Genomic DNA, 12,196 nt, shown 5'->3' with positions numbered 1-12,196 from the left:
TGTTTACCCTATATTTTCTTCTAAGAGTTTCATAGTTTTACTTCTTTTTAAAAATATTTATTTATTTATTTATTTTTGGCTGTGTTGGATCTTCGTTGCTGGGCACGGGCTTTCTCTAGCTACAGAGAGCAGGGGCTACTCTTTGTTGCAGTGCATGGGCTTCTCACTGTGGTGGCTTCTCTTGTTGCGGGGCACGGGCTCTAGACGCGTGGGCTTCAGTAGTTGCTGTGCGTGGTCTCAATAGTTGTGGCTCACGGTCTCTAGAGTGCAGGGTCAGTAGTTGTGGCGCATGGGCTTAGTTGCTCCGTGGCATGTGGGATCTTCCTGGACCAGGGCTCGAACCCATGTCTTGTTCATTGGCAGGCGGATTCCCAACCACTGCACCACCAGGGTGTTCATTTTTGTATATGGTGTAAGATAAGGATCCTACTTCGTTCTTCGCATGTGAATATCCACTTTTCCCACCAAAGTTATCAAATCAAGTTTGTTTGCCTGACACATAGTAAGCCAAAATGCTGGGATGCTCAGGTTTGCAGCAAAAAAAAAAAAGGTTTATTTACAAGGAAGCCAGATGAGGAGTTTGGAGAACTAGTCTCAGATCTGCCACTCCAAAGGAACTTTCTTCCCTAGATCCAGTGCCAGGCTGTTATGTGGGGTTGGTAGACCCAGAGAATTCACTAGGCTGGGAGTAGGGATCACAGCTTGTTAGTCATGGGGGCTCAAGTGGCTGTGTTGCCTTCACAGGTCAGGGCTACCTCTGTGGTGCTGTTTGAGTATTCACCAGAAATGGCTGCTGCTGCTTCATCCAGACTACTCCCCAGGCACCCTGGGTATCTTTGTGTCACTAGATCAAGGTTTTTGTCAGGACCTCACTTCTCTACATCTTATGTCAAACTGTGGTGTTGAGTAAACAGAGTCAGGGTGTTTGTCAGCTCAGACTGGGGAGCCTGGTGAGGCAGCAGTTGCCAGTGCAGAACTCTCTCCATCTGACCTGTCTTTTGGCAAGCCAGCACCTACGCACTCCTCATGAGTGGAATCTAGGCTTCTCAGTCCTTCTGTCTGTCCCAGTGGTTCTCCCAGCAGCAAAGGGGTCTTGTCTCCTCCACATAAGACCCTGGGACTGTGGTTCACTCTCCAGGGTGAGAGTCTGCCCATGCAGTCTTTCTTTTCCTTTTAGACTCTGCCCAGGGCCACAGATCCTGACCATATGCTTTTTTTCCCCAGTTCTACTGAATTATATGGGAATCATTTTTGCAGCCTTGGTTGTATAGGAGTTATTCTGCCAGTTTCCAGTTAGATTTTGTGTGAATTGCTCCACATGTAGAAGTATTCCTGATGTGTTTGTTTGGGGAGGTGAGCTTCACATCTTCTTACTCTGCCATATTGATCTCCCCTCCTAGGATATACATATATATAGTTATCCACGTTGGGGAAAACTAATCAGACATAGTAAACTAACACAGAGGCATGCTGATGGGGAAACTTTTTTTTTGGCGGTATGTGGGCCTCTCACCATTGTGGCCCCTCCCGCTGTGGAGCACAGGCTCCGGACGTGCAGGCCCAGCAGCCACGGCCCACGGGCCCAGCTGCTCCGTGGCACGTGGGATCCTCCCGGACCAGGGCACGAACCCGCGTCCCCTGCATTGGCAGGTGGACTCTCAAACACTGCACCACCAGGGAAGCCCTGGGGAAACATTTTATGGGCTATACATTTTATTAGTTATACTGAATTGTCACACAAACATTGTACATGTGCTTTTAGCAGTGGACTTAAAGCAAGAAGTGTTACATGTTATGAGTAGTTATACTCTGTGATAACTTCACTAGAGAATTTTCTTTTTCCCCTGAACATTGAAGCAAAAGTATAGCTAGAAGTAATACAATAATTTTACTTTTGATAAGGAGATAAACATTTGGAAAACAGTTCACATTGAATTAGTAGGATAAGTCTTACAGGCCTGGCCCGGATTCTTGGGTCAGCTCTCTACTGTTGTCATTTTCTTATCATCCTGATGTGGGTTTCATTTGAAGTCAGAAGTCCTTTCTATATACCAGTCCAATTTAAAAGGCTGTCTTAAGTGAAAATATGAATTCAAGAGTCCATTTCCTTCAGTTTCACTGTGAAGGAGTTTATTAAGAATACCTGATAATGGTTATTTCATTTAGGTTAGAGGGATAGTTCTTTAAATGATGCCTTTTCCAATATGCATAATCCCCTTGTTGTATGTCATGGGGCATCCGATCGTCATCCAAAGATAGACTGTGATCAACTTCAGAAACAAGCTCAGGATATCCTTTTAATAATTCAGTTAAACTTACAATAATGTAACATAGCAACAAGAGGACATCTTGGACGTAGATAATAAATACAAAACCTCAGTATATACAAAACCTCAGTATCCACAAAGGTATATTATTGAAACATAATTTTTCCTCTCTAGATTATCCTAATTTTAACCAAATCTAGCAAATTAAGACAAATTTTTGTGCAAAATAAGCCTGGTTAATTGATCCTAAAGGCTCTTTTGAATTGGCTGTGTGGAAATTTTCATAAAGAATCTCAAATTGAGCATTTAAAAATTGTCTCAAGTCCAGGAAAGCCACTCCAAGGATGTGTCATCAGATTGTGTTTGTGATATCTACAGATTTAGGCAAATTCCTTTCTTGTAGGCATCCAAAATATCTTGAGGTCCCTGCACCTATCAGAAAGTGCACTTCTTTACTCACTTGGAAAGGCTGCTGGGAACCCTGTCAACAAAGGATCTTGTTGTTTTTCAAAGGGGCTACGTGACTCCATAAACTTCACCTTAGCTCTTTGAAGTTGTCTGGTCACACTTGATTTTATGTATTTTCCATATATGACATTTCAGTCAAAGCCATGGTAACATACGAATATTTTCAACTGTGTCCTCTTATAAGGAGAACAGATTCTTACTAAACACATGCAAATAACTATATTGCCATAAAAATAAGGATACTCACTAAAAGTTTCCAAATTCTGGAGGGGACAGGCAGAGAGTAAAGATAAATGCTTCAATTCTACTCACAAATGTATAATTTACCAAGTTGCTATACATCATAATTAGCTTAATGGGAAATGCTTCTTTATATCTGGAAAACAAATACTAAAAGCTAGTAATATATTAGATAAAAAACATAAAATTATAACAATATTCATTCATTCACTCAGTGCTATGTAATTAATCCTGTGTTAACAGTTTATGAAACGATCAGGGTTTACATTAGAATTCTTCAATTTCTTATGGAGCTAAGTGATCTGAAAGATATCAGAAACCCATACTTGTCAGAAAGTCCTTTCTATGAATCTTCTTGAAAATGAAGAATTTTTTTGACATCTTTATTGGAGTATAATTGCTTTACAATGGTGTGTTAGTTTCTGCATTATAACAAAGTGAATCAGTTATACATATACATATGTTCTCATATCTCTTCCCTCTTGCATCTCCCTCCCTCCGACTCTCCTTATCCCACCCATCTAGGTGGTCACAAACCACCGAGCTGACCTCCCTGTGCTATGCGGCTGCTTCCCACTAGCTATCTATTTTACGTTTGGCAATGTATATATGTCCATGCCACTCTATCACTTTGTAACAGCTTACCCTTCCCCAACACCATATCCTCAAGTCCATTCTCTAGTAGGTCTGTGTCTTTATTCCTGTTTTACCCCTAGGTTCTACATGACATTTTTTTCTCAAATTCCATATATATGTGTTAGCATATGGTAATTGTTTTGCTCTTTCTGACTTACTTAACTCTGTATGACAGAATCTAGGTCCATCCACCTCACTACAAATAACTGAATTTCGTTTATTTTTACGGCTGAGTAATATTCCATGATATATATGTGCCACACATTCTTTTTTTATTTTATTTTATTTTATTTATTTTATTAGTTTCTGCTTTATAACAAGTGAATCAGTCATACATATACATCTGTTCCCATATCCCTTCCCTCTTGCGTCTCCCTCCCTCCCACCCTCCCTATCCCACCCCTCCAAGTGGTCACAAAGCACCGAGCTGATCTACCTGTGCTATGCAGCTGCTTGCCACTAGCTACCTACCAAACGTTTGGTACTGTATATATGTCCATGCCTCTCTCTTGCTTTGTCACAGCTTACCCTTCCCCCTTCCCATATCCTCAAGTCCATTCTCAAGTAGGTCTGTGTCTTTATTCCTGTTTTACCCCTAGGTTCTTCATGACATTTTTTTCTTAAATTCCATATATATATGTGTTAGCATACGGTATTTGTCTTTCTCTTTCTGACTTACTTCACTCTGTATGACAGACTCTAGGTCGATCTACCTCACTACAAATAGCTCAGTTACGTTTCTTTTTATGGCTGAGTAATATTCCATTGTATACATGTACCACATCTTCTTTATCCGTTCATTCGATGATGGATACTTAGGTTGTTTCCATCTCCAGGCTATTGTGAATAGAGCTGCAATGAACATTTTGGTACATGTCTCTTTTTGAGTTATGGTTTTCTCAGGGTATATGCCTAGTAGTGGGATTGCTGAGTCATATAGTAGTTCTATTTGTAGTTTTTTTAGGGAGCCTCCATACTGTTCTCCATAGTGGCTGTACCAATTCACATTCCCACCAGCAGTGCAAGAGTGTTCCCTTTTCTCCACACCCTCTCCAGCATTTATTGTTTCTACATTTTTTGATGATGGCCATTCTGACTGGTGTGAGATGATATCTCATTGTAGTTTTGATTTGCATTTCTCTAATGATTAATGATGTTGAGCATTCTCTCGTGTGTTTGTTGGCAGTCTGTATATCTTCTTTGGAGAAATGCCTATTTAAGTCTTCTGCCCATTTTTGGATTGGGTTGTTTGTTTTTTTGCTATTGAGCTGCATGAGCTGTTTATAAATTTTGGAGATTAATCCTTTGTCAGTTGCTTCATTTGCAAATATTTTCTCCCATTCTGAGGGTTGTCTTTTGGTCTTGTTTATGGTTTCCTTTGCTGTGCAAAAGTTTTAAAGTTTCATTAGGTCCCATTTGTTTATTTTTGTTTTTATTTCCATTTCTCTAGGAGGTGGGTCCAGAAGGATCTTGCTGTGATTTATGTCATAGAGTGTCCTGCCTATGTTTTCCTGTAAGAGTTTTATAGTGCCTGGCCTTACATTTAAGTCTTTAATCCATTTTGAGCTTATTTTTGTGTATGGTGTTAGGGAGTGATCTAATCTCATACTTTTACATGTCCTTGTCCAGTTTTCCCAGCACCACTTATTGAAGAGGCTGTCCTTTCTCCACTTTACATTCCTGCCTCCTTTATCAAAGATAAGTTGACCATATGTGCGTGGGTGTATCTCTGGGCTTTCTCTCCTGTTCCATTGATCCATCTTTCTGTTTTTGTGCCAGTACCACACTGTCTTGATTAGTGTAGCTTTGTAGTATAGTCTGAAGTCAGGGAGCCTGATTCCACCAGCTTCGGTTTTCATTCTCAAGATTCCTTTGGCTATTCGGGGTCTTTTGTTTTTCCAAACAAATTTTGAAATTTTTTGTTCTAGTTCTGTGAAATGCCACACCTTCTTTATCCATTAACCTGTTGATGGACACTTAGGTTGCTTGCATGTCCTGGCTATTGTAAATAGAGCTGCCATGAACATTTTGGTACATGACTCTTTTTGAATTATAGTTATCTCAGGGTATATGCCCAGTAGTGAGATTGCTGGGTCATATAGTAGTTGTATATTTAGTTTTTTGTTTTTTTTTTTTTTTTTTTGCGATATACGGGCCTCTCACTGCTGTGGCCTCTCCCGTTGCAGAGCACGGCCTGTGGATGCGCAGGCTCAGCGGCCATGGCTCACGGGCCCAGCCGCTCCGCGGCATGTGGGATCTTCCCAGACCGGGGCAAGAACCTGTGTCCCCTGCATCGGCAGGCGGACTCTCAAGCACTGCGCCACCAGGGAAGCCCTATATTTATTTTTTAAAGGAACCTCCATATTGTTGTCCATAGCGGCTGTATCAATTTAAATTCCCATTAAGAGTGCAAGAGGGTTCCCTTTTCTCCACAGCCTCTCTCGTATTTATTGTTTATAGATTTTGTGATGATGACCATTCTGATTGGTGTGAGATGATATCTCATTGTACTTCTGATTTGCATTTCTCTAATGATTAGTGATGTTGAGCATCCTTTCATGTGTTTGTTGACAATCTGTATATCTTTTTGGAGAAATGTCTATTTAGGTCTTCTGCCCATTTTAGCAATGGCTTTTTTGTTTTTTTGATACTGAGCTGCATGAGCTCCTTGTATGTTTGGGAGATTAATGCTTTTTCTGTTGCTTCATTTGCAAATATTTTCTCCCATTCTGAGGGCTGTCTTTTCATCTTATTTATGGCTTCCTTTGTTTTGCAAAAGCTTTGAAGTTTCATTATGTCCCATTTGCTTATTTTTGTTTTAATTTACATTTCTCTAGGAGGTAGGTCGAAAAGGATCTTGCTGTGATTTATGTTAAAGGGTGTTCTTCATATGTTTTCCTCTAAGAGGTTTATAGTGTCTGACCTTACTTATGGGTCTTTAATCCATTTTGAGTTTACTTTTGTGTATGGTGTTAGGAATTATTCTAATATAATTATTTTACGTGTAGCTGTCTAGTTTTCCCAGCACAAATTTTTTTTTTTTGAGGTACATGGGCCTCTCACTGTTGTGGCCTCTCCCGTTGTGGAGCACAGCTCCGGAAGCACAGGCTCAATGGCCATGGCTCACGGGCCCAGCCACTCCACGGCATGTGGGATCTTCCCGGACCGGGCACAAACCCATGTCCCCTGCATCGGCAGGCGGACTCTTAAGCACTGCGCCACCAGGGAAGCCCCCCAGCACCACTTTTTGAAGAGGCTGTATTTTCGCCATTGTATATTCTTATATCCTTTATCAAAGATAAGGTGACTGTATGTGCGTGGGTTTATCTCTGGTCTTTCTATGCTGTTCCCTTGATCCGTATTTCTGCTTTTGTGCTACTACCATGTTGTACTGATTACTGTATCTTTGTAGTATAGTCTGAAGTCAGGGAGCCTGATTTCTCCACCTCCATTTTTCTTTCTCAAGATTGCTTTGGCTATGCTAGGTCTTATGTGTTTCCATACAAATTGTGAAAATTTTCTTGTAGTTCTGTGAAAAATGCCAGTGGTAGTTTGATAGGGATTGCATTGAATCTGTAGATTGCTTTGGGTAGTATAGTAATTTTCACAATGTTGACTCTCCCAATCCAAGAACATGGTATAGCTCTCCGTCTATTTTTATCATCTAATTTCTTTCACCAGTGTCTTATAATTTTCTGCATACAAGTCTTTACTCTCCTTAGTTTATTCCTAGATATTTTATTCTTTTTGGTGTAATCGTAAATGGGAGAGTTTTCTTAATATCATTTTCAGATTTTCATCATTGGAGTATAGGAATGCAATAGCATTAATTTTGTATCCTGCTACTTTACCAAATTCATTGATTAGCTCTAGTAGTTTTCTGGTAGCATCTTTAGGATTCTCTATGTATAGTATCATGTCACCTGCAAATAGTGACAACTTTACTGCTTCTTTTCCAATATGGATTAATTTTATTTTTTTTCCTCTCTGATTGCTCTGGCTAAAACTTCCAAAACTATGTTGAATAAGAGTGGTGAGAGCAGGTAACGTTGTCTTGTTCCTGATCTTAGAGGAAATGGTTTCACATTTTCACCATTGAGGATGATGTTGGCTGTGGTTTTGTCATATATGGCCTTTACTATGTTGAGGAAAGTTCCCTCTATGCCTCCTTTCTGCAGGGTTTTTATCAGAAATGAATGCTGAATTTTTCCAAAAGTTTTCTCTGCATCTATTGAGATGATCATATGTATCTTCCCCTTCAATTTGTTAATATGGTGTATCACGTTGATTAATTTGCATATATTGAAGAATCCTTGCATTCCTGGAATAAACCCCACTTGATCATGATGTATGATCCTTTTAATGTGCTATTCGATTCCGTTTGCTACTATGTTGTTGAGGATTTTTGTATCTATGTTCATCAGTGGTACTGGCCTATAGATTTCTTTCTTTGAGATATATTTGTGTGGTTTTGGTCTCAGGGTGATGGTGGCCTCGTAGAATGAGTTTGGCGTGTTTTTCCCTGTACTATATTTTTGAAGAGTTTGAGAAGGATAGGTGTTAGCTCTTCTCTAAATATTTGATAGAATTCACCTGTGAATCCGTCTGGTCCTGGGCTTTTGTTTGTTGGAAGATTTTTTTTTTTAACTTCATTGGAGTATAATTGCTTCACAATGTTGTATTAGTTTCTGCTTTATAACAAAGTGAATCAGTCGAACATATACATCTGTTCCTATATCCCATCCCTCCTGCATCTCCCTCCCTCCCACCCTCCCTATCCCACCCCTCCAGGCGGTCACAAAGCACCGAGCTGATCTCCTTGTGCTATGAGGATGCTTCCCACTAGCTATCTACCTTACGTCTGGTAGTGTATATATGTCCATGCCTCTCTCTCGCTTTCTCACACCTTATCCTTTCCCCTCCCCATATCCTCAAGTTCATTCTCAAGTAGGTCTGTGTCTTTACTCCTGTTTCACCCCTAGGTTCTTCATGACATTTTTTTTCTTAAATTCCATATATGTGTGTTAGCATACGGTATTTGTCTTTCTCTTTCTGACTTACTTCACTCTGTATGACAGACTCTAGGTCTATCCACCTCATTACAAAGAGCTCAATTTCGTTTCTTTTTATGGCTGAGTAATATTCCATTGTATATATGTGCCACATCTTCTTTATCCATTCATCCGATGATGGACACTTAGGTTGTTTCCATCTCTGGGCTATTGTGAATAGAGCTGCAATGAACATTTTGGTACATGTCTCTTTTTGAATTATGGTTTTCTCAGGGTATATGTCCAGTAGTGGGATTACTGGGTCATATGGTAGTTGTATTGAAGTTTTTTAAGGAACCTCCATACTGTTCTCCATAGTGGCTGTACCAATTCACATCCCCACTGGCAGTTCAAGAGTGTTCCCTTTCCTCCACACCCTCTCCAGCCTTTATTGTTTCTAGATTTTTTGATGATGGCCATTCTGACTGGTGTGAGATGATATCTCATTGTAGTTTTGATTTGCATTTCTCTAATGATTAACGATGTTGAGGATTCTTTCATGTGTTTGTTGGCAGTCCACATATCTTCTTTGGAGAAATGTCTATTTAGGTCTTCTGCCCATTTTTGGATTTGGTTGTTTGTTTTTTTTGCTATTGAGCTGCATGAGCTGCTTATAAACTTTGGAGATTAATCCTTTGTCAGTTGCTTCATTTGCAAATATTTTCTCCCATTGTGTGGGTTGTCTTTTGGTGTTGATTATGGTTTCCTTTTCTGTGCAAAAGCTTTGAAGTTTCATTAGGTTCCATTTGTTTATTTTTGTTTTTATTTCCATTTCTCTAGGAGGTGGGTCCAAAAGGATCTTGCTGAGATTTATGTCATAGTGTGTTCTGCCTATGTTTTCCTGTAAGAGTTTTATAGTGCCTGGCCTTACATTTAGGTCTTTAATCCATTTTGAGCTTATTTTTGTGTATGGTGTTAGGGAGTGATGTAATCTCATACTTTTACATGTCCCTGTCCAGTTTTCCCAGAACCACTTATTGAAGAGGCTGTCCTTTCCCCACTGTACATTCCTGCCTCCTTTATCAAAGATAAGGTGACCATATGTGTGTGTGTTTATCTCTGGGTTTTCTATCCCATTCCATTGATCTACATTTCTGTTTTTGTGCCAGTACCATACTGTCTTGATTACTGTAGCTTTGTAGTGTAGTCTGAAGTCAGGGAGCCTGATTCCTCCAGTCCATTTTTGATTCTCAATATTCCTTTGGCTATTTGGGGCCTTTTGTGTTTCCATAGAAATTGTGAAATATTTTGTTCTAGTTCTGTGAAAAATGCCAGTGGTAGTTTGATAGGGATTGCATTGAATCTGTAGATTGCTTTGGGTAGTAGAGTCATTTTCACAATAATGATTCTTCCAGTCCAGGAACATGGTATATTTCTCCATGTATTTGTATCATCTTTAATTTCTTTCATCGGTGTCTTATAATTTTCTGCATACAGGTCTTTTGTCTCCTTAGATAGGTTTAGTCCTAGATATTTTATTATTTTGGTGCAATGGTAAATGGGAGTGTTTTCTTGATTTCACTTTCAGATTTTTCATCATTAGTGTACAGGAATGCCAGAGATTTCTGTGCATTAATTTTGTGTCCTGCTACTTTACCAAATTCATTGATTAGCTCTAGTAGTTTTCTGGTAGCATCTTTAGGATTCTCTATGTATAGTATCATGTCCTCTGCAAACAGTGACAGCTTTAATTCTTCTTTTCCCATTTGGATTCCTTTTATTTCCTTTACTTCTCTGATTGCTGTGGCTAAAACTTCCAAAACAATGTTGAATAAGAGTGGTGATAGTGGGCTGCCTTTTCTTGTTCCTCATCTTGGTGGAAATGGTTTCAGTTTTTCACTATTGAGGCCGATGCTGGCTGTGGGTTTGTCATATATGGCCTTTATTATGTTGAGGAAAGTTCCTTCTATGCCTACTTTCTGCAGGGTTTTTATCATAAATGGGTATTGAATTTTGTCGAAAGATTTCTCTGCATCTATTGAGATGATCATATGGTTTTTCTCCTTCAATTTGTTATTATGGTGTATCACGTTGATTGATTTGCACATATTGAAGAATCCTTGCATTCTTGGAATAAACCCCACTTGATCATGGAGTATGATGCTTTAATGTGCTGTTGGATTCTGTTTGCCAGTATTTTGTTGAGGATTTTTGCATCTATATTTATCAGTGATATTGGCCTAGAGTTTTCTTTCTTTGTGATATCTTTGTGTGGTTTTGGTGTCGGGGTGATGGTGACCTCTTAGAATGAGTTTGGGTGTGTTTCTCCCTCTGCTCTATTTTTGAAGAGTTTGAGAAGGATAGGTGTTAGCTCTTCTCTAAATGTTTGATAGCATTCGCCTGTGAATCCATCTGGTCCTGGGCTTTTGTTTGTTGGAAGATTTTTAATCACAGTTTCCATTTCAGTGCTTGTGATTGGTCTGTCCATATTTTCTATTTCTTCCTGATTCAGTCTCAGAAGGTTGAGCATTTCTAAGAATTTGTCCTTTTCTTCCAGGTTGTCCGTTTAATTGGCATAGAGTTGCTTGTAGTAATCTCTCATGATCTTTTGTGTTTCTGCAGTGTCAGTTGTTACTTCTCCTTTTTCATTTCTAATTCTATAGATTTGAGACTTCTCCCTTTTTTTCTTGATAAGTCTGCTAATGGTTTACCAATTTTGTGTATCTTCTCAAAGAACCACCTTTTAGTTTTACTGGTCTTTGCTATTGATTACTTCACTTACTTTTCATTTATTTCTGATCTGGTCTTTATGATTCTTTTCTTCTGGTAACTTTGGGGTTTTTTTTGTTCCTCTTTCTCTAGTTTCTTTAGGTGTAAGATTAGGTTGTTTATTTGAGATGTTTCTTTTTTCTTAAGGTAGGCTTGTATAGCTATAAACTTTCCTCTTAGAACTACTTTTGCTGCATCCCATAGGTTTGCAGTTGTTGTGTTTTCATTGTCAATTGCTTCTATGTATTTTTTCCTTTCCTCTTTGATTTTTTTCAGTGATCTCTTGATTATTTTGTAGTGTGTTTTTTCTTTATAATTTTATTTTTATGTATAGCTATTTATAATTTTATTTACATAGAAATCTGTTCATCATAACATGTGATATAAATATATGCAATACTTTCAATCAAATTGGCTTTCCCCTCACTACCTACACATAAGTACTTTTTTATTATTTTTGTTAGTGTTTTTAACATCTTTATTGCAGTATCATTGCTTTACAATGGTGTGGTAATTTCTGCTTTATAACAAAGTGAATCAGTTATACATGTACATATGTCCCCATTTCTTTTTCCTCTTGTGTCTCCTTCCTTAGCACCCTCCCTATCCCACCTCTCTAGGTGGTCAAAAACCACTGAGCTGTTCTCCCTGTGCTATGCGGCTGCTTCCCACTAGGTATCTGTTTTACCTTTGGTAGTGTATATATGGCCATGCAACTCTCTCACTTTGTCACAGCTTACAGTTACCCCTCCCCATATTCTCAAGTCCATTGTCTAGTAGGTCTGTGTGTTGTTTAGCCTCCATTTGCTTGTATTTTTTCCAGAT

The sequence above is a fragment of the Mesoplodon mirus genome (assembly GCF_964341445.2).
Source record: "Mesoplodon mirus genome assembly, chromosome: X".
NCBI classification, from domain to species: domain Eukaryota; kingdom Metazoa; phylum Chordata; class Mammalia; order Artiodactyla; family Ziphiidae; genus Mesoplodon; species Mesoplodon mirus.
The sequence above is the reverse complement of the archived record's forward strand: the minus strand, read 5'-3'. Positions refer to the sequence as shown.